Source organism: Lacerta agilis, chromosome 12 (genome assembly GCF_009819535.1).
Source record: "Lacerta agilis isolate rLacAgi1 chromosome 12, rLacAgi1.pri, whole genome shotgun sequence".
Lineage (NCBI taxonomy): Eukaryota > Metazoa > Chordata > Lepidosauria > Squamata > Lacertidae > Lacerta > Lacerta agilis.
Window position 1 is genome coordinate 38,575,041 of NC_046323.1, and position 23,479 is coordinate 38,598,519.

General features: G+C 41.3%; 2 protein-coding genes across 3 annotated transcripts in view; one reads left to right on the plus strand and one right to left on the minus strand.

The window, feature by feature from the left end:
- EPC1 (enhancer of polycomb homolog 1) overlaps positions 1-13,322 on the minus strand; it is a 54,289-nt gene extending 40,967 nt beyond the window's left edge. The window contains exons 1-2 of one of the 2 annotated variants that reach the window (XM_033165620.1): positions 13,035-13,322; positions 12,132-12,324 (exon numbers count right to left, since the gene is read on the minus strand). The gene's annotated coding sequence lies outside the window, so the exon portion shown is untranslated. Of the gene's footprint in view, positions 1-12,131; positions 12,470-13,034 lie in introns of those variants that run through there. The other variant, XM_033165621.1, reaches the window with a different exon arrangement.
- A 7,686-nt stretch (positions 13,323-21,008) lies between these two features.
- CCDC7 (coiled-coil domain containing 7) overlaps positions 21,009-23,479 on the plus strand; it is a 162,308-nt gene continuing 159,837 nt past the window's right edge. Inside the window, exon 1 of the mRNA XM_033165967.1 lies at positions 21,009-21,162. The gene's annotated coding sequence lies outside the window, so the exon portion shown is untranslated. The remainder of the gene's footprint in view (positions 21,163-23,479) is intronic.

A 23,479-nucleotide genomic window follows, 5' to 3' on the forward strand; every position in this document is an offset into this window, starting at 1 on the left:
TAATATCTACTTGGGAGTTCAATCAAATAATATATAAAATTTCTGTCTTAGCAAGCAACAGTTTTTTTTTTTTTTTTTTTTGAGAAATTCTTATTACTTCGCACATTGCACATTTTCTCCAGTGGGAGGCTAAACTCTTTCAGCACAATCCTGTGCATGTTTGCTCAAAAGAAGAAATTTAACAGAGTTCAGTGGGATTTGCTCTCAAATAACTGAGCATAGGACTGCAGCTCAAAGTACAGGTAACTCTGCGAGTCTGTTTTGTGGATTATAAGCAAATGCTACACGGCATGGATTCTCTCTCTAGCTCTTCCTTAGAGTGTCTCTGCTGCTCTTTCTTGGGCTAGGCGTATGTACAGGCACTACACTCATAGCTGTCCCGAGCGGTTAAGGCGGTTATGAGTGAGTGCATAGCTAGGGATAGAATGAGTCCCCCCAATGCTTTTTCCGAGCAGCATTCGGAGGCTACAAACAGCCCCTTTCTACACAAAGTTCTAACAATGCTGGACCTAACAATCTATTGCAACATAGATTATGATGTATTATTGAGTGATCATAAAGAACTTCTAAAGTGCAGCACATAACATTCGCAGGACATCAATACAACTTAGGAGACGCATGCCAGGCACGCCTGGAGTCTGGTGTGAAATACCATCACACATATATACAAGACATTGGGGGAGGACCATAATGTCACCGTCTTCCATGAGGATCTAGGGAAGAAGCTGATTGTATTGGTGGAGAAATTGCAGCCATTACAACAAGCTCCCGCATTGGGTGGGGGCCCCTTTTTAAGAGGAGGTAGAGATGTGAGACAACAGAGATTATTCCAAAGAACATAGAACATGGGCCCTCCTTGCTTTCTTTCCTGGCAACAACAATACATTGCTTTAGGTTGGGCATCCCTATTTTCTTACACTCAAATTCCTTTTGAGCATTACCAGCCACAGCACCCTGGCAGGAAATATGGAACACCCAAATCACACAGGTACAATCATAGATGCTTGCAGTGTAGAGGACCCTGGTTTGGAGAGTCAAACCAGGGATAGCAAAGCACTTCAGGACTTGGAAGAAGCCGCCACTTTCTGTGAAGCCAAAGAAGACCTGAAAACTTTTCCTGCTTTTGATAATGATTGCAATGAAGGTGCAGCAGCTCCAGCTCCTGCAAGAGGTTGTATGACAAGGTGATCACCAAGTGCATTCCCATTTGAAGAGCCAGGTCAGCTTTCCTCCAATGAAGATGAAGAGCAAGGCAATGGAAGATCTAAGCCATGAATCTCCAGATACGTTTAGTCAAGCAGAATCTACTGCAAGCTTTGTTGGGGCAGCTGGTTCATAATCTTCAGAAGTTCCTGTGTACAGCAGCTCCTTGGAGGCTTAAGTGGCTGGTTCAGAAGAATTTCCTCTATATGGTTACTTCCAGGAGGCTATGGTGAACCTAGCCATCTCAAGCACCATTGTTCACCCTAATGCACCTTTGGCCTTTTCCTCCACTACTGAACATTTAGCTTCAATCAGCAGCCCTGTACCTGCATCACACTTTCCAGTACAGCCAGCCTTCATACCATTTTCTACATCAAGTCCAGATGTAATTATTCCTGTGCAATCCCGGTGCCAAACACCTTCTGTTCTATCTGATTGTGTTGCTGGGTCCATAGAGGGAGGTATTATTCCTCCCTACTCCTGTTCCCCAAACACATGTGACTTGCCCAAGGACCTGAGAGTAGTGCAGTTCTTCTATAATAAAGACATTAAACATTATCACCAGAACTGCTTGATTCCTGTGATGTGCATCACTCCACCCAACAAACAGTTTCCATCCAGTTGGTGCATCTGCATCTTGGGCACACACTGAAGCTGCAGTATCCTTTTCAGAACCGTAGGTTCCTGTTCATAGTCAGGTTTCCCACCAAAGAACTTCAGAAGCCTATTTTTGTACCATAGCATGGAGCCCACTACCAGTTAGTGCATTTGTACCCTGATCCTTCCCCCTTGGAGTATGCTGTGCCGTTCCATGCAGTCAGCTCCAGTGCACTGCATGGTGCAGCTAGCTATCTGTAAAATAAGAATTTTATAGTTGCCAAGTGTTCCTGTGTTTCTTTTTCCTTTTTTCATGTTTTATTTGACACAATGATTTGTTATATAGAGGAGGGGGAAGTCTATATATTGGGGAGAGGGGTTACTACACTGCACATAGCATGCTCTCCACATAAAAATAGATTTATAAATTTAAAAGCTGTTCTCCTTTGCACATGATGACAGCAAGATGGAAGAATTTCCAAAGCATTATTTTGGTAGTAGTACATCATGTCAAAATGGTACTGCCTTGCCTTTTGACTTATGTGTTTTTAAGTTGCAGCAAAAAGCTGGAATGTACCCAATTTTTCGCTCCATAAGTCACACTTTTTCCCTCCTAAAAAGTAAGTGGAAATATCTGTGTGTCTTATGGAGCGAATGGTGGTCCATGGAGCCGAATTGCCCAAGGGCCAAAAGAGGATCATGCTTTTTATTTTACAAAGAGAAAAGGGGGTGTTGAAAGGAACCGCTCAGCAGCTGATCAGCAAGAGATCGAGAGAGAGATAAGAGTCCCGGCTCCCTTTCAGCCCCGCCCCCTTGCCCAGGCCTCCTTTGTTGAATGTGCTTCAGAGGGAGGTTGTTTGTTTCCCCAGCGACATGTGACTGGCTCATTAGATTATCTGTCTGGAAACTGTAGAAAAGGCTCCCTTTCCTTTAGAAGCTGCAGGAATGTGAGTTGAACCCCATAAAAACAGGGCTTTTCCCCCTTTGCAAAAAAGCTGCAAAACTTTTAGCTGCTCCTCAAAAAAACAGGGCTTTTCCCCCTTTGCAAAAAAAGCTGCAAAACTTTTAGCTGCTCCTCAAAAAAACAGGGCTTTTAGAGGAGGGAAACAAGAAAAACAATCTTGTTTCCTCCTCTAAAAACGAGGTGCGCCCTATGGTCCGGTGTGCCTTATGGCGCGAAAAATGCGGTACTTTAATGAAATGACTGCTTTTTGTATACAATTGTATTATGATGTGGCTGTGAATTGGGTCATACATACAAATACACTGTCTTGCCAACTAAGGCCAACACTTCTTTCTTCAAAAACAGACTGAAAATCTTGACACATACTTAACACAATTTCCAAATGTAAACACTGTATCGACATACAATCTGACACATCTTGTTTCAATCCCATTTTATAGTAAAAAGAGCATGAAGCTGCCCAGCAGAACCTCTCATTTAGTACATTTCTAACCCACCCTTCTTCCATCAAGGAACTCAAGGTGATGCAAACTAAGGCCCAGGGGCCGGATGCGGCTCAATCGCCTTCTAAATGTGGCCCACGGACGGTCCGGGAATCAGCATGTTTTTACATGAGTAGAATGTGTTCTTTTATTTAAAATGCATCTCTGGGTTATTTGTGGTGCATAGGAATTTGTTCATATTTTTTTTCAAAATATAGTCCGGCCCCCCACAAGGTCTGAGGGACAGTGGACCGGCCCCCTGCTGAAAAGGTTTGTAGGATCTTGGGTGGTCTCTTATCCAAACTGAGTAGACTCAGATCTGCTTTGCTTCAGCAAAGTTCCTGTGCCTAAGACCATGTGCCCTGGGATATAATAGTATTTACACTATGCTAGGCAGAATATGATCAAAATAAGGGAAGGAAGATAAATGAGCTCAGAAACACTGAAATGAAAAGGAACAGGATTTGCAAGGCAGGACCAAAAGACTGCAGATATACTGTATGTATGCAGAAATGCTAGGAAAGCAAGTTCTAGGGTTATTCAAATGCTGTTGCTGTTACTGAACAGAAAGTTATACACAAGACATATTATGTCATATAATCAGAGATGTAGGCTTGTAAAGATTATTACCTCTCTTGCAAGATTTGTATTAATTTTACAGCATTAAGTTATTACAACAAGTGGCAATGGCTACTACCTTCGATGGCTTTTAAAAAGGATTAGAGAAAATCAGAGAGGATAGTCTATCAATGAGTATTAACCACAAAAGCTAAATTGACTCCCCATGTTCAAAGGCCATCTCTCTGAATACAAACTGCTGAGACCAAATAGAGGATAGCTATTGACTTCATGCCCTGCTGTTGAGATTCCTGGCAGTCTCTGATTGGCTGCTATTGAGAAAATGCCAGATTAGCTGGAGTTTTGGTCTGAGCCAATGGCCTATTTTTATACAAGATGGGGATAAGACCACTGGCTATAATATGGTAAGTTTAGGTTGAAGTAAAAAAAGGAAAGGACGTTGTAGAGTTTGCAAGGGACTTACAACAACATGCTGTGGCGTCTCCATCAGGGTTCCAGACAGCCTGCTATGCCCTCTCCCAGGACACTCCATTCAATTCCTTTGCTTTGCTCAGAGATAAGCAACATTCAGTGGTACTACTGTGTAGGCTCAGTTCTCTTAAGGATGATTTTTTTGAGGATGGAAGTCACTCCCTTAGGCTACCCCCTTAAAATTATCCCCTGTGGTTCTCCAGAGCATGCCAATACATCCCTGTTGTTTCTCAAAGGCTCCAATTTGGACTCATCTCTGATAACATTTACCCACTGAGTTTACTATTAGAAGGAGTGAAGGAGATGAGGAAACAAAAAGTAGGTAGGGAGGATAGGAAACAAAAATGTGTGGATGTTTTGCATCCATATTGAGCCTTAAAATGAGCTTATGCTATGTCTGGATAACCTCTCTGGACATCTGTTACATAACTAACTCAAACCTTGGTTGAATGAAAATGTATTCATCCAACCAGGAATTGAGAATATCAACACCATAATCAATGTAAGAGGTCAACCCTTCTTCCTCCTACCTTGTCATTTCCTTTTTCTTAAGGTTAGCTGAAATGATATGAAAGAATACTGAATCATTATATTCCTGCTGTCATCTAAGAACATGGCCATAGATGGAATTAAACCGCTTAGGGAAATATTACTCAGTTTCTCACAAAGTACCAGTAACCAGTTCATTAAGGGTTTTTTGTAAACAAGTATTCTGTCTCCTAGCTTTCCCTTGTTTACTTCCCAATTAGTTGGCCCAATTTTCACATGAATTCATTATAATGGGTGCTCAATCAATTTCAAGAATTAGGTCACTTGCATGTATGGCAGGAGCTTGAAAAATGTATTATGTCTTCAAATATTAACACTCCTGAAAATACATCACAAAGGGACACTGCAAACAGAGCTGTGTGGAAAAGGAGGATATCTAGAGCTTTTTATTTTTCTACATCCCATCCTACTCCTAGTTATTTACCCAGGAAGCCTGGTATTATTATTATCACTAAAAAATGATTATTTTGTATAAATATGTTCCTTGCTTTATTCAGAATTTCTACATAACATGGATTTTTAATAGCAAAGAATAGTGTGCTGTCCAGGTGGAATGGTAGGAAGAAGGACAAGAGTGGCTTATGGGCAGGCAACCAATTTCTAAGTCAAAATCAATGGACTAATAGCACTACAGTACAAGTCACAGGCTCCATGAACCAGCAAGATTTTCTGCTTTGTAAGTTTTCTAATGTCTTGCAGTGGTGATACAAAATTGTCCTTTAAAAAACAATCAGAATGTGCAGTGCATTTATCTACATTGCTCCACAAGATGCTGTAGTTAATGGAAATATGGAAGAAGAAAATCTAATCAAGCTCCTTACACAGTACTTGATTACCTGCAAGATTACCTGCAATTAAAAATATCAAAGCATTCCACTCTTTTATTTTAACTCATTTAACCTAAAAACACACACAAGCACTTGAGGTCCTTTGAATGTGAACAGATGGGTTATTTTCCTTCTACATTTGCAGCCATCTTAAAGACTATACAAAATTATTCAAGGTAGTTAAGCAGAAGCTGACTAGAAAGTGTCATAGAATGATCTCACATAACACAGTGTTGATAGGCATGAAGTTAAATTTACTGGGGAAACATTTCCTTACTGCATACGACACTATAGTCACAAAAGCTCAGAGTTCAAGAGAGCGCTGTTTCTCTCCTCCACCCATTTCTGCATGTGTGCTTGTGTGTGTGTGTGTGTGTGTGTGTGTGTATAGACACTCACCCGAGCAGCCTAGAGCAATGGCCTTAAAATGCAAGATCTACCTCTGACTCCCAATCTATAACATGGGACCCAATTTCACATTTTCACTTTTAAGTTATAATTAATAATGCACATTATTAATCCTAAAATGGCAATTCACCATAGCAGTAATTCCAAATGAAAAGCAGTTTTCTACACTTAATCTTAGCTGAGAAGTAAATTGTAGGAGTAGTCTAGAAAGCCATAAAAATAGACTAGAAAGTGAACAGAGTGCCCCTGCCATATACAGAGGTCCCTCACTAGAGGCATAGATATAGAAAGGTGGGACATGTGGTTGGCCAGAAATATGTATCTTATTTTAAAATGGTTCATGCCTTTCTCCTGCCACATTGCAGCCCTCATGAAAAATGATAAAATAAGTGTCTCATCATGTCCTAGCTCAGATCCCAGTTGTACTGCTCCTTTGGTCTAGTCAGCCTTAGATGGAATCCAATACGGCAGCAACAACTTTGCTACGACCCACCTATGGTCCTTACCCACTGGCTGAAGACCTACGGCCTAGAGAAGTAGAGGTGTGCCTACAGTATGGATACAGAATAGTCTCTGTGCATAGAAAGTCTAAGTCTGCAATCCTATATACGTTTACCTGGAAGTAAATCCCAATGAACACAGTATAGGTTAGTAGTAAGTAGACAACATGTAGGATTGCACAGCAAGGCTCTTCAGCTTAGAAACATAATAGTACAGCATGTTATAATAGAGACACATTAATGGGATGAATGCAAACAGACCTGCAATATATCTTATTCTTGTAACCTAACTATGAGCTACTCAGTTAAATTACCCAGTATCATTAGTCAAGATGACCATGGGATGCAAACCAATGCCCTGGGTACCACGTGATCCTCTGGCTGCTAAATCCTGAGAAAGGATAGACAAGGGTGAAGCCTCTTGTAATTTACCTTTTCTTCATCTCCTGCAAGTAAGTCTGCACTTACTCTGAAATACCTGGGACTAACCACTGTCAAGCTTAGGACAGGATAAGATACTCTTTTCCTTGCCACTTTCTGTTCCACGCCTCAGAACAGATGCAAAATGTGTGTTTTATCAACATAACCATTACTTGAAAGTTACTTGCATAGATTCAGACCTTACATACTCATCATTATCCAGAACTAGTTCATCTACAGAAACAGTAGCAAGTGTAAGTTTATCTTTGTACCAGCTGAGTGATGTGGAAAAAGCATGGTAGTTTTATATAGGGTTATATGTTTTTAGATGAGCAAAAACAAACTTAGTATCTTAGACCAGACATAGGCAAACTCAGCCCTCCAGATGTTTTGGGACTACAACTCCCATCATTCCTGACCACAGTCCCAAAACATCTGGAGGGCCGAGTTTGCCTATGCCTGTCTTAGACTAAGCACATGATCTTCAACTATTCATAGATATCACTCATTCATGTCTTGGCTCAGGGCTTATTTTCTAAGAGCTAAAGTAGCAGGGTTCAAATTTGTCTCAAAATAGTCACATCTACTGATCACAAGCTTTACTCCATAACCCTAGATGTGTACTGGCTGTTTGTGGTTATTCAAATGGAAAGGCAAAGCCCTGCCACTAAACAAGCAAAAATGCTGAAACCTCTCCTTCCTGGTCTTACCTCCTGCAATATCTCCACATAATTCAGAATATCTTCATTAAGCTAGTATTCTCCATAACTATTCACAAGGTCACCTCTTTGCTCAGAGTCTTAAATCAGCATGCTTTGATTAAGCTGTCAAGTTTCCTCTAGGTTGCCACTTCTCTGTCTTTTGTTATATGGTCTCTATTGTTGCTTTGCGCTGCATAAAGTCATTCACTCAGGGGTCCTTGCATTATCATTTTGAAGCTACCACTCATACTTTCTGTCATGTTTCCTATGGTGAAGAAAGAGTGCCCACCTCATCTATTATAAACTCCTTAAACTCTTTTTTTCCTGAACTGCCTAGCATCATATCAGCTCTTGCATTGCCTTAGGAATCTCCCTTACCCCAATCTCACTACTCATTGTCATACTGAAAACTCCCTTCATTATTGACTTCACTAGCATTGGCACCATGTCCGTTATATTCTGTCAAGAACCTAGCACATGGCCAGTAGTAGACAGAGTCAATGTAAATTGATTGTCTGTGGCAACGAATAATTGGTAACAGGCAACCAAGTCAAAAATGATGTGTAAACTGTGAGAGTTGGGCTTCCTTCCATCTATACGCCATCAGGGTGCCACAAAACAACCACAAGTATTTATTTATTATATATTATCTGCTTCCTCCAAGAAGGTCAAGAGCACAATTTTAACTTCACAACAACCCTCTGAAGTTAGGCAGGCAGAGGGAAAGTGGCTCACCTAAGGGCACTCAGTCAGCTCCATAGTTCAACAGAGGTTTGAATCCATGCTTCCTATAGGTTCAACAAAATGGTGCAGGGTGGTAACTTCTGTGGGCTTATTTGCAAGGTTGACTTACAGTAATCTAAATAGATACTATTAAAATGCACAAATGTATTAATTGCATATATAATAAGATTTCCCTCCCAGCTACAGTGGCAAGTAAATCTAATTTAGCACACAACTCATGCCACTTGGCACCAGCAAATTACACCTAAAAGGGGGTATAGAAATGCATCATAGAATCATAGAACTGTAGAGTTGGAAGGGAACCTGAGTGTCATCTAGTCCAACACCCAGCAATGCAAGAATCCTGCCAACAGCTGTCCCTGGGTGGGTTCTAACCACCAGACTTCTGGTTAACAGCCAAATGCACTGACCCATCGCGCCAATATCTGCAGAGGGACCACTTATTGGAGGATAATATTTAAGATGTATACCCATGGATGAACTGGAGAACAACCTGGCAACATTTGATTTAAATGGCCAGTACCACACTTGTTGTTGTTCAGTCGTTCAGTCGTGTCCGACTCTTCGTGACCCCATGGACCAGAGCACACCAGGCACGCCTATCCTTCACTGCCTCTCGCAGTTTGGCCAAACTCATGTTAGTAGCTTCGAGAACACTGTCCAACCATCTCATCCTCTGTCGTCCCCTTCTCCTTGTGCCCTCCATCTTTCCCAACATCAGGGTCTTTTCCAGGGAGTCTTCTCTTCTCATGAGGTGGCCAAAGTACTGGAGCCTCAACTTCAGGATCTGTCCTTCTAGTACCACACTAGAGTGACCCAAATCTGGGGTTAAGGTATTTCCTAGTCCTTTTAACTGAGAATGTTTAAATGGAAGTAGCAAGGAATGAATCTCAGACCTTTACACATGCAAAGCATATGTTCTGCCACAAACATGGACCTTCCCCATATACTGCTCTGAGTTCCTTGGAGGAACAGAAGTATAACAAACAGCAAAATTCCACTTTATTACATATAGTGCAACTGTGAGCAAATGGATGTGAATACTTTCCTATCAGAATGCAGAAAGGACTAAGAAGTCATCTCTACTTATAAACAGATAACAGCTGTTCTGCGACTTCCAGCCATGGTACATTCATATGCCTCTTGTTTCACAACAGCTGTGCATAGAATGCACCCATGTATCAAGGTGTCTGTAGCACTGTACGGTGCAATCATGTGCTGCACTGCCACATCTTATTGAGATGGAGGCTGCATGAGTTGCATTCCTAGATCTGTAAGAGTACATCCATGATTGGCCTTTTCAGGCAACCATTGCTGTTACACAGTAGGGCCCATAGCTAGTGAAAGCATTTTCTGTTGCTAATCTGCCCATAACTGATACAATTTTTACTTATATGCTCAACTGTAGATTTTATAAAAAAAGCTATTTACCCAACTAAATTGCCTTCCTCTTCTTTATTAAGCAAATTTACTCAGAAACCTTCAGATACATTCTGCAGCATCAAACTCCTTGTAAAGAGATTTCTTTCAAGGGTAAGAAAGAACACATTCCCTTGAGGTGTATGTTATAAATATCTGTGGTACAACAGACACACATACAAAAGCAATGTCCTCTATGATTATTGTGTTTAAATGTGTGTGCCAAAGAATTCCATACCTAAATTTCTAATACAAAGTTCAGAGTACTAGCTTCAAGAATTCCTAAAGAAAGAAAATTAAAACATTCCTTTACAATACTTTAGTAGATTCCCTAACCTGTTGCGTATTCTAATATATTTTTAATCATTTCAAAACCATGCATTTATAAGATAATGCCATTTATTTCATGATTTTGACATGTGGAACTACATCTTCCCAGCCATCTTTGCATCACAGTAACCACTTTTTGTTTACATAAGAACAATAAAGATTTTTGCAGGGGATACTATATATTTGTATTCTTAATATGTGATATATACACAAACACTTAAAATAGTTTGAAAACTACTTGGAAATTTATAAGAAGCTTTATGCCATATGTGTCTTGCACTGGTTAATTTCCATGTTGATACAAATAAATCTGAATATTCCTAAAATATTTTGCAGGAGTTGAAAGAAATTGGCCAATCCTAATTTGTAGTTCATCTAGCAATGCTTTTTTAATCTTTTAAATCAGGGGAAATGAATTAGGGCTTCTAAGGCTGTACCAGCAATTATGAAAAATACTATCGCATAATGAATATATAACACAATAAAATTATATAGACATACATGAACCTACTACACACACACACAAACACACAGTTTTCAGCCACTGAGAAATAATCCTGAAGAAGGGATAAAAATTATTAAAGAATGGCATAATTGTTCACATACCTCAAGATTTTTTTTTAAGCAAGGGGGAAAAATCCAAACCCTGGCTCTAGTCTCACAAAACAACAAAGGACTGTGACGACATGTCTGTTATGGTGTACACTGTACTTCACGTAAATGGATTTTAATATTTTATCTATCTATCTATCTATATTTGTACACACACACACACACACAGAGAGAGAGAGTATGATAGGCTGTATTTTGTTGGAAGAAAAGAGGAAATGATACAATAGATCACATCTTGCCCCACCTTTCCCCCCACCTTTTCTTGGTGAAACGAACATAAATTGTTTAGGAGCACCACAGCGCCACCAACACAGATCAATACAAAACAAAAAAGATTTCCCACCGTGTGCAAAAAAAAAAAAAAAATCGCCTAGAAAAATGCCAAAAATTACAAAATGTCTCCCAAATGCACCTTCTCAAAAGAAGAGCACGACACCTAGATGAGGTATACTCCTTAGGAACCTTTATATAAAGAATGCTTTGAGGTGAGTGACCAAAAAGCAGCTTACTGGCGAATAAAAAAGGCCAATGTTTAGTAGCAGGCATAACTTAATAAAAACCCAGTTATGTCAATACCCTCCTTCAATACACGAAGGGCAGTTTCTCTAGTACTTTACACCAGTGTTTTTCAACCTTTTTTGGGCAAAGGCACACTTGTTTCATGAAAAAAATCATGAGGCACACCACCATTAGAAAATGTCAAAAAATTTAACTCTGTGCCTATATTGACTATATATAAAGTAATTTTTCAATTTTTCCCACGGCACACCAGGCAACATCTCGCGGCACACTAGTGTGCCGCGGAACAGTGGTTGAAAAACACTGCTTTACACCAAGCCAAACCACCCCCACCCCCTAATTAGTCACAACCACTAATATCTTAAAGGGTATTCCTATTACAAACAATACATTTTCTTTCTTTCTTTCTTCTCTCCCTCTTCTCTCTCTTTGTATTATACAATATTTTGTTCCGCACGTATTTATTATTAACGTTGGAGAGTCCAACTCCACCTTGAAAATATCCGAGTTCTTGATGGCGCCATAAAAAAAAATCAAAGTACAAATATATAGTTAGAATACAGTCACGCCTAGGGAGAAAAGCAAGATAGGTTTATAACACTCAGAAATAATGAGACGACGTTTGGTGTGCTTAATTAGGAGAGCTCAGACCTCGGGGTGGGGGTGGCGCGGGGGGGGAAAACAAGCCTACATTGGATCCATCAACATTAAGGAACATCATCATTATTATTATTATTTTGCACTAGCCGATTGCCGCGAAAAAGAAAATATAAACATACATATTTGAAAGACTGGCGAAAACTTACCTCGAAAGGAAAGCAGACAGCTGCCTCCTCACAACGACGGGAAGAAAATAGGTTGTGTATAGTTTCTCGCTTGCAGATAGCCGCCTCCACGCAGCGAAAGGATCCCCGAACATCTTTAAAAAATCTTTGCAAACGACCACGGAGACCCTCTCCCAAGATCGGCGGCGGATTCCGGAGGCTTTTTGCTCGGGATCTGTGGGGGGGCGTTTGGGTAAACCGAAGAAATATCCAAAGAAGATTAAAAGCAAGAGGCGGCAGGAGCCAGAAGACTCTGGGGTTAACAACTTTGTAATGGCAAACAGGCGTGTTCTGATTGGTTAGGAGGGCAGTGTCCCTCCACAGTCTGCACTATCCCCCGCTCTCCCCCTTCTGCAGCCTGGAAAAAATGCAGAAATGCAGTGTGCCATTTTATACAGGCTTTAAAAACACACCCCAAACCCAGCCACCGAAAGCATAGGCATCACATTTTTTTGTGACACTGCAAAACAAGAGCTCCCCCAAAAAGCTTTAAAAAATAATTTTTAAAGGTCTCCTTCGGTACATGTAAACGTGTCCTTGGGGTGCAGAGAAAGAGGGAAAGAAAAGAGACGCACAAAAATAATCCACACAGGGGGGCTGGGCCATTTCCCCCTCCCACCTCAATTATTTCTTCTGAAATCACGTCCAACTGTTAAACGCGGCCATGCCCAGCAGCCCCCACCCCACCCCGATCAAGGAACCTAGAACCATTTTTTAAAAATTTATTTTAATGTAAAGAAATGAGTTTGCCTGAATGATATCATAGCACCTAAAAAAGCCAGTCACGCCTGCAACAAAAATCCATGACTCCTTGATACAGAATTTGAGAGGCTGCTGCAACAGTAGGAAATATTTCCTTCCCCCCTCACAAATCTGCTTACCTACCGTCATAGGCAGAGAGCCAAGAATATTAATTTCAATAAATACATCCATTGTGGTAGGCATAGTTATTCTACAAAGAATGTTTAAAATCCCCTCCTTATACTGACTGACAGAATTCTACCATGCTGCCCACAAACAAAATGGCTGTGGCACTGAGTTTTTTTGGATCCACCCACCGTGCTTCTCCCCCCGCGGCCTCCGGGAAGTGGTAGAAATCCAAAACAAATCAGTACTCCAAGTACAATGCCCAATACAAACTCCCCATGACATCAGGAAAGGCGAGGGGCTCTGAGAAGAAGCGGTCCTATCTTTAAGGGATTTTTTAAAAAAATGTTTTTAAATGTGCATCAATCATTGGAAATTTACATGGCAGTGTAATCCGAACTTCCTGCTTTACATATGTATGAGGTCTTTCACCTATCTTGGCAGGCTTTCAAATTAAGTGGGCTGGGAAATTTGATGCTGTGTATCTTCAGTTGCGAGCTGAGTCAGGTACTCAGTCGCTGTGTGCTGGTAAAAATGAAGGCGAAACGCCTGGCCTAACAAAGAAAAAATAAAAGAGAAAAACCAAAATCTGGCAACCCCAACCCTCCATTTCCCGTTTCACACTTTTGGAAGGTATATTTAATTAAACAAGGCAAGTTATTATGAATGTGGACTCTCTACAAAAGTACAAACATTTGAACTTTGTGTCTTAAGTGTTTTGTATAATTACAATTAAATTAATTAAAACTAATATTGTTTCTTTGTGATCAACCATCAATGTTAGTTCTGTTCAGTTCTTTACACTAAAGGGAAATATTGTTTATTCAAATTTAATTTACTGGCAGCAATGTATTTCAAACCTTAAAACATTAGATATGACCCCCTTTCAAGTGCCAATTCTCCAGAACCTGCAATGCTCCCAACTAAGTTCTCATGGGTGTTGTTTACTTCAGTGAAAGGTATTTTATTGGAAAGCCTCAAACCACTTATAAAATAGTCCCCATTGAAGACTACTCTTGATCACAAGGATTGTGACTTTCTAATGCAAGCTACAAACTACTTAAGCCAGAATGTGTTCACTTAAATTAGCTTAACTCCACTGGTGGCAGTAATAAACTTCAATAGGACCAAGCTGGTTTAATAGATTTCAATGGAATATACTTACAAACAAGCATTTTATTCAAATTTCAGTTTTACAGCCTAATCTCAAAAGGCTGTTTTAGCTGAAACAGTAATACCCACATTACCCCCCCCATATATACTACTGTAGCATAAACTACATTGTATCCTCTGAGCCCCCACTCTGCTCATGACATTTCAATACAGTACACAGAAAGCCTTTTAATTTTCCTTTGTTTGGAAAATTGCTGGTATTGAACAAAGGATACAGAACCTTTTGATTCTGTTATGGGTCATAAGTGGAATCAAATATTTATTGCAAACTAATCAAAAATAATAATGTTTTAATACTGTCATGAACCACCATGGGATTAGTAACATGAAAGGACAGTATATAATTTAATAAATATGCAAACTTATTTCACAGCAGTACCGGTGGTGGCTGTGCCAGCTCTCTGGCACTGGTGCTTTCATATGTTAAATCCCATTAGATACTGCTTTAGTACTTCAGCACAAAGGAGTAGGTCATATGTAACAAAATCAAAAGCTTGAATATACATTTTTTTTGATTGATTTATGCATGCAGTGCCAGCCCAATACATTTTGGCACATGAGGTGGGCCCCAAAATTGCACACACACACCCTGTCAGGGAAGAAGGGGTGAGAGAAGATCTACATAATGAACAAATGGAGAAGGAAGATCAACATAGGGATCTGTTGCCCTGGGGGATCCTGCCACCTGAGGCACTCACCTCACTTTGCCTTATGGGTGAGCCGGTCCTGACTAAAGATCTACATCAAGATCTGCTACCCCTGTGGATTCTGTTGCCTGAGGCAGTCACCTCACCATGCCTCATGGGTGGCCTGGCCCTGCATTCATATTTATATATTTACAAATGTCTCTAAGCAATGCACAAGAAATTAAAATAAAAAATAAAAAAACTTTCTGGATCTGACTGAACCAGGCCTTATACTGTATAAATAAATTATACTGTAGTGTAGATTATGTAGTTCTGCCCCAAAGCATTCAACATTCAGGACTTCACCGACCAAAACTGGAATACCTTTGAATATACCGTAATTCTTATACCGTATGTAACATAAGAATGGTTTCCCAAAAGCATTCAAAATTATTCAGACAACCTTACCGAATACATCTCAGAAAGCAATGGGAAGGGGTTCTGTGTATTCTGTGCCACTTTTTCTTCTTCACATTGGATTTCCCTATAAAATTTTAAAAGCCATTGGTACCTGGAAGGCAGACCTGGCCCAAGACAAAATGGTACCCTCCTTCCACCAGGGAAGAAGGGGGGGAGTAAAGATCTCCACTGAGAACAAGGGGGGAGAGAGAAAGATCTACATTGGGAAAGGGAGGGAAGGAGGAGAACAACAGTGCTTCCTGTTCGCCAAGAGGCTGCTATAGAGGTGGCATGACAGGTAATGCCAAGGTGGCGAAAGATCCAGCCTCCAAGGAGTGCACTGCAGCCATCGCTGCCACTTCAGCAGCAGCAGCAGCAGCAGCAGCAGCGGGTGATGCATTCCTTGGAGGCCAGATCTGCTGCCCCTGTGGATCCTGCCAACTGGGGTTTTTCACCTCGGCTTGCCTGGATGGATTGGCCGGCTGTTTGACCCAGAAGGTGAGCTGTTTATTTATTAAACCCTATACCTAGGGTTGCCATATTTCAAAAAGTAAAAAAGCAGGACACCCCCAAATATGCTGTACTTCTATTTTTTTTACAAAATTGCCAAAAAAAAAACCAACAAATTTTTTGATTGACTTGCCTAAGATCCAGGACTAAGTGCCATATTTTGGAAATTCCCCCCGGATGTCAATTTCCCCTGGGAAAATCCAGACGTATGGCAGCCCTACCTATAACTCCAGGTCTCAGGGCGGTTCACAGAATAAGCTGGTGTGTGGAAGCTCTACTTGCAGCATATTGATGGTCAAGATGACCCCTGCCTAACTGGTAGCAGCTGTAGTGCTGAGCTCATGTGTGTTTCCCATGCTTAGAGGTATCCACAGGTCCCAGGCATGGCTAGAGGAAGAGGTAATGGTTAATACCAGCCACCTGTGTTCCCATGTGACATAGCCTGCCTGGGTATATAGAGATTGTGTGTATCTTCACTTGAGTGTGGACAAGCCATCTTCTTGCTGTGTCCATCCCACAAAGTGCTGTGAGCAGGAGCAAGGAGGGAGCCGTTGGAACTTTGCTGTAAGTTTGTACCCTTATTTAATAAATCATTAAACCTGATAAATCTGGTGGTTTAGGCGTCTTTCTTTGGAATTCCTGCGTATCTGAACTCCTGTAGGCCCTCCCTTGACTGCAGGGCGTTTCATTAGCCCTGCCTGGAAAATATGTGGTGACTATCTACTTGGACCTGATGTCAATAATGGCACATAGGGCTCTAGTTGCATTATTGGTTTGTTAACACGTAAGGACTTCAAGCTTTCTTAAGGGAGGCGACTCAGTCTTTTGTAATTATTTCACCTCATGAATACCCAGAAAGTTCATGGACTGTGTCAGACACAAATAACACAGTAATTATGTAGCTGATACCATCTTGGAATCCTTAAGATGCCATCACAAAGAACAATGATAAGCTTTCAAGCCCTGTTTAGCACACACAAAAAGCCTTGATAACCAGGGTAGTAAGTGATTTAACAGTACTGTAACTGACTGTTTTGTGCTATGGCAGCATGGTTTGTAAAATGCCGTGCTAATAAGTTATTAGGGTTTGTTTGGGTTTGTTTATTCTAAGTAATTTATGTGAAATAAGCCAGCCTGGCTGCTCCCACCTGTCAGTGTTTTAAACCAATGAGTGAACTCAGAGCTGTGATTGATAAGTGCCTTTTATGGACAACAGGCTACAGGAATCCCTGGACAGCTGTTTCCCCCTCATTTTTAGTGCACTTTTCAAACATTTTTTGTTAACAAAATAAAATGGAATATATTTCCTATATCTGAACTGTTTCATGTTTCTGTCCCTTTTTCCTTTTCCACTCTTTTGGAGGCGATAGCCATTTTGTGTCTGATGTCCTTGACCTCTTGTTAAAATTCCAAATATGCCCCTGGACCCACAAAGGTTTTGCATAGTCTCTAACAACATAGGTCAGGGATTGGGAATCTGTGGTCCCCCCAGGTGTTGTTGGATTACAGACCCTATTGTCTCTGACCATTGGTCATAATAGCTTGGCTAATGGGAGTTGAAGTCTGACAAGGGGGAAGGCAAAAGAGAAGCAGCCCAGGCACATAACCACCATCTCCTGAAGGGACCAGCAAGGGAACTGTTGGGGTAGCGTAGGAGCCAACTCCTAGGGGCACACAAATGGTGTTAATGCACCACTCTTTGTGATTGATTATGCGGGGCAGGAATTACCTGCCCCTCCATATTTTGTTCAAGTAGGCACACCTGCAGGATAGCCCTGCCTCCTCCTTTTCTGGGACTACTTAGGAATCTGTGTGCCCTGTGCAAAGGCAGAAGCTAGGAAACCCTTGTGCAGGGAGTTGGTTTTGACCAGCTTCTGAAGTTGCTTTGATAATATTTTGTACTGTTTGGGGAAGGGATGTGGCTTAGTAGAAGAGCATCTGCTTTGCATAGAGGAGCTTTTGGGTAGGACTCAGTTTCCTGTCTGAAACCCTAGATAACCAATGCCGGACAGTGTGTAGACATTACAGAGCTAGCTAGACCAATGATCCTACTTCATATAAGCAGCTTCTTATGTTCCTATTTTTGTGTTAATAATTCAAACTTTAAATTGTCCTGGGTGTCTTGACAGAAACGTGGTATATATTGTTTAGAGTTTGAGGCTTGTTTTTTTTTAATTTAAATGTTTTACAAAGGTGTGTGTAAATAGATAGATAGATATAGATATAGACAGATAAATTGTTGTTCCAGACCACTGATAATGTTGGTTGTCCTTTCATGTATCTTTTTCCAGCTCTACAAAATCATTTTTTGAGGTGTACACAGCATTCCAAGTGCAATGAAGTTAGGATTTCACGCCCCCCCCCGGTATGTTTCACTTTTGGCATTTTAATGCCTATTCACTCAGAACTATCATTTTGGAATTTAATGTTATGTTTCTTATCTATTGTTAGTGTATTTTTTCCATGCCTACTCAAGAGTTTCTTCTCACTTCTGAGTTCCTATGGAGCATCTCTTCCCTACACAAATAAATCTGCTGCAACCCATTGTTCAGTTCCCAATTCAAATAACTTATTAAAGTGTCCCCCATGCAATGACTCAAATCTAGCTAACCCCAGAGGATCTATCATACACCCTGCCATTAAAGTTTTCACCCCTTTGCCCTTAGTGCCTTTGATAGCTTCCTGATATGCACCAATTCCGTATATGAAGCTCTGCATTTCATACCTTGAAATGCTGCCCCAGTTGAAGGGAGCTGTGGCATTCTACCTCCAATGTGAGCACATCTCAATGTGAGCTATGTCTATGGTCAGTAGGGTTGTCACTGTTTTTTCCTGACAAAGATGCTGTTCTTTTAATAGCGACATAGTGGAGTGTGGTCGCTCTTGATGACATGGCTCTTTGAAACAATGCAACAAAAATAAACTTCTGGCCAATGCAGGGATTATATCTTCAATACCCAGTCAGATTTTCCCTCTCACACATGCTCTCCACTTAGCATTCAACCTGTTGAGAAGTTCTGGTGTACTCGAAAGCTTGCTCACTGTTTTGTGACCTTTCGACTAGACATTATAAAGGGATTTTTTTTCATAATAGAAGTTAGGTTAACATGTTAGCTATGCATGTTACCTTTTCCTAGGCTTGGCTTATTTGATGGCTTCTGAGAACAAAATTATTTGGAACACAGAGAACTGGCAACTAGTGCCTCTAATGACATTATTATCTTGGCTGTGAAAGAAGCAGTAGCACTTTGACCCTGCTCCACTACATCAGGCCTTTAACAGCTCCATGAAATGGGAAAATTTGTCAGATGTTCTTTCCGTCATTGTATCTTTATGTACTTGTTGAACTTCAGCTGTTAAAAGCACAGAAAACTGTGTAAAGAGATTGCAACTCGAGCCCAGAGACTGTACATGTATGTATTTGTAAAATGGTATCATTTTATGTTTCTAATATAAACACTAGGATACATGTATGAAAGGTTTGGTTTTGGGTGGCAGCAGCTCCTAATAAAGACGTATATTTTAAATAATTAGATAGGCACAATGTTGATAATTTTATCTGGTATGTATTTTATTTGGGTGATTCTACTGTGGTGCTGATTTTGTGCTGTTATTCAACTCCATATAACCCATGGGATGGGCACGCTAAAGCTGCAGTTTTAGGCTCATTTAGTTGAAAGCCTTGTTAAACTCAGCAATGATTAACTTCTTAATAAAACACAATCCAAACTGAAGCAAAATTGATGAGAACATCCGGTTATTATTTGTGTGATCCTTGTCTCCCTTTCTTATACTTGGGGGAAGGGAAGAAGTCAGACTTGACTAGTAGGTTTTATTTATTGCTAAGAATCTTTTAGAAGCATTTTGAGAGCCTGTTGGGGCTATGAAGTGGGATACAAATATTTTAAATAAATAAAAGAAGTCTCACTGGCTGCAGTGGGAGATGGAGCAAATAGCAAACATAAACATTTCAGATTCAGGTAGGTAGCCATGTTGGTCTGACGCAGTAGAAATACACACACACACACACACACACACACACACACATATTGTCCAGTAGCACCTTAGAGACCAACTAATTTTGTTTTTGGTATGAGCTTTTGTGTGCATGCACACTTCTTCAGATGAGATACCATTTCAGATAAGCATTTCATGTAGCCCTGCTGGTTGCTGGTCTGGGGGGGGGGGAATCCAAAGGTTTTATCAGAGCCAAATAAAAAGCTGGCAAAGAATGAGCAAGCCTTCCAATTCAACAACATTCTTCATCAGATTAGATGGTAAGTGAACGGATGAAAAATGTGCAGAGAAGAAAAAGGATGTTGTTGGGAGGTTGTATAGGAACATCCTTCTCTTCCCCTCTTCACCACTCTTCAATGAAGAGTTGAACTCAGAAGCTTGTTAATTTCCTTGGTGACGTTTTTAAAGTCAGTCTCCTAATGAACAAGCTACTCCCCTATTGTTTTCTTTTGGATTTTGTGTCAGGGGAGGACTGCTTAGAGCAGACATAGGCAACCTTCGGCTCTCCAGATGTTTTGGACTACAATTCCTATCATCCCTGACCACTGGTCCTGTTAGCTAGGGATCATGGGAGTTGTAGGCCAAAAATCTGGAGAGCCGAAGGTTGCCTATGCCTGGCTTAGAGGAAGAGAACTGTCATCATCAGGGCCAGATTTAGGTCTGATGAGGTCCTAAGTTACTGAAGGTAATAGGGCCCTTTATATGTCCAGCTGTCGTTTGTCAACAACAAATTGTAGCTGTTTTTGTGTGTTGAATATATACTATATTGTAATTTATGGACCTAATAGGTATCTTAAGCCATTTACACATAAGAAATAGGACCCTACACAACACAAAACACTGTTGCTGTACAGTATGTAGGTTATATTTTATTTGTTTTTATCTTATATTTTGGAAATGTACATCCAGTTTTTTTCCCCTTTAAATTTTTTTGGGGGGCCCCAAGAGAGTAGGACTCATCATTAACCGCCCGGTGTCTAGGACGGGTGTGTGACGGGCACGGCGGCGGGAGTGGAGGGAGCGAGCCGAGCTAGCGAGAGAATCCCTCATAGCGCGCGCGCGCCACCAACCTCCCTGGCTCGCGCCCTCCTAAGGAGAACTCGCGGCCCGTTTGAAAAAGAAATGGCAGTTGACGACGCCGAGTGGGGGGCGGGGGCGGGACGGGGATCTCTCGCGCGCTCCCTCCCCCCTCCGACGACGACGACGACGACGACGACTCATTCCTCGGAAGAGCAGCAGCAAGAAGCCAGGAACGTGGGCGGGAGGGAGGAAAAGAGCGGATGGGGGAGATGAGGTGCCTGGGTAGCTGAACGTCCTTAGGAAGCCACTGATTGAGGACGGGCAGCTCGGCCTTCGCCTAGGTGGGTCTCTGAAAGGGAGGCGAAGAACAGTAACAACCACAAGAGCTCGGTGTCCGTATATTGGGGCGTCTCCAGAGAGCAGCTTCGCCTCACGCCTTTTACTGGGGGTGGGTAGGTGGGAAGTGGGGAGTGACGCAATGGGGAGTGACGCAATGGGGAGTGACCCACCCCCCAGCTGCAGTCTCTCCCCCCCCCCCGGGAAGCTCCTTAAACTCTCGTAGTTCATTGACAACCTTATCATCCCACATTAAGGGTATTGCACTTTTATATCACCAAGAAGCTCAGGGTGGGATGCGGATTCCCAGTTCTTCCTCGACATCTTCTCACAGCAACCTTGTGAGGTCGGTTAGGCGGAAGGAGCTTGTGATTTCTTTGCCCAACTTAGTGGACATCTGGACTTCGTTCCGAGTTCCAACATTTCCCTTCCTGCCAGCTAGTTAATTAATGTAAGCTATTTGCATCCTCCTTTTCAATTTAAACTAAACTAAAAGCCGCTATTGATGTAGCAGTATATAGATAGATAGGTTTTTTTTTAAAAAAATGTCTCTCATTTGGGTTAGGGGAGCATTTCTCGGTGATGTAAGGAGCCAAGGTAAGAACTCGGATCTAAGATTTATTTGTTTATAGCTATCAGAACGTAGTAAAAACAACAACAACAAAACAGCTTTCATAGTATGAAAGTAATATAACATCAGTGGAAGTGAAGTCAGACACAAATGAAACAATATATACAACACAAACTGAATATCCCTGGTAGGGACATTCTATCCTTTAAACATGTTTATGTACTTTTAAACAGATATCTAAATAAAATATGAAAACAGAATCATTTTACACAAATATGAATAAAATTATGTAAAACCTAAGGGTTTGGAATTCAACATGATATTATAATGGTTCAGTCAGTGTAAACATTTCTGCTTGCAGATGGAACAATCTTGCCCTATGTGCTGCTCTGGGTTCCCTCAGGTTTCTGTTCTTTATTGTTCCTTATATATCTCACCTTTTTATGAAGCTTCTTAAACAGCTTTTAACTGGGCTTTAAAAAAGGCCACCCTGTTTCTCAATTTCTGCAAATCCTTAGCATAAGGTACAGGAGGAATCTTAGAATTTCTGCGGGGCATTCTTATACAGTGGTGCTGTTTTATAAATTACAGTGGTACCCCGGGTTACGTACTTAATCCGTTCCGGGTTACAGTACGTAACCCAAAAAGGACGTAACCCGAACAATTTATTCTGCGCAAGCGCAGACCGAAAAAACGCGAAAAACGCTCTGCGCATGCGCAAATCGTGCGCACATCGGGTTGCGCTTCTGGGTTAGCGGAGTTCGTAACCCGAAAAGTATGCAACCTGGAGCGTACGTAACCCGAGGTATGACTGTAATATGCTTACCCCATTCCAAAAGCTGGATGTTTTGCCATCTGCTGTACTTGAGGGTCGATTCCAAAAGATCTTACCTGAGAAACGACTTTGCCCCTGTGGAGATGGTAGTACAGAAACAGTGGCACACGTCTTTCTGTCTTGCACCCTCTACAAAGATCTGAGGAATGAGATCACTAACCCCCTCCTATTAACCATCCCAGGGCACCCAACCACGGCCATAATGTCCTTTCTTCTATCAGACCAAAATGAGCAGATAACAGCTAAGGTTGCCAGGTTCATAGCAGGGGCAATTAGAATAAGGGCCACTAACTGATTGATGATTCAGGATTTTAAAATGTGCTTTTATATCAAATTCTCTTTTCTGTATACATTGTAATGTTTTATTGTTGCTATGGCCATTGGCTAATGCGAATAAAGTTTGATCTGATTCATGTCAATCTGGGTTTAGGCCTGGTTTTGGAAATGAATCAGCCTTGAACTGAATCACCCTGATGGATCACCTTTATCAGAAGATGGATGCAAAGTGTGACCCTGTTGCTTTAACTCACCCTCTCATTGACTTTTGAGGCCATCAGCCATCATAATTTGTGGGGCCAGCTCTGTGGGTTTAGAAGTCAGTGTTTTGCAGTTGTTCCACTCCTATCTGTGGAGCTGGTCTTGGAGAGTGGCATCAGGTGACTATACCCTGGCAGTTGTGTTGTGGGGTGCCACAGGATGCAGGGGGTGGTCCCTGTCAGCTTGAAGGAGGCAGTGGTGAATCCACTCCTCAATAAACCCTCCTTAGATTCAGAAAATCTAACTACTGGCCAGTTGCTAATCTCCCCTTCTTGGGCAAGGTTCATGAGCATGGGTTGTGGACCAGATGCAGGCACTCTTGGAGGAAACTGTTTTTCTAGATCAATTTCAATTGGGGTTTAGCCCAGTTTGGGCACAG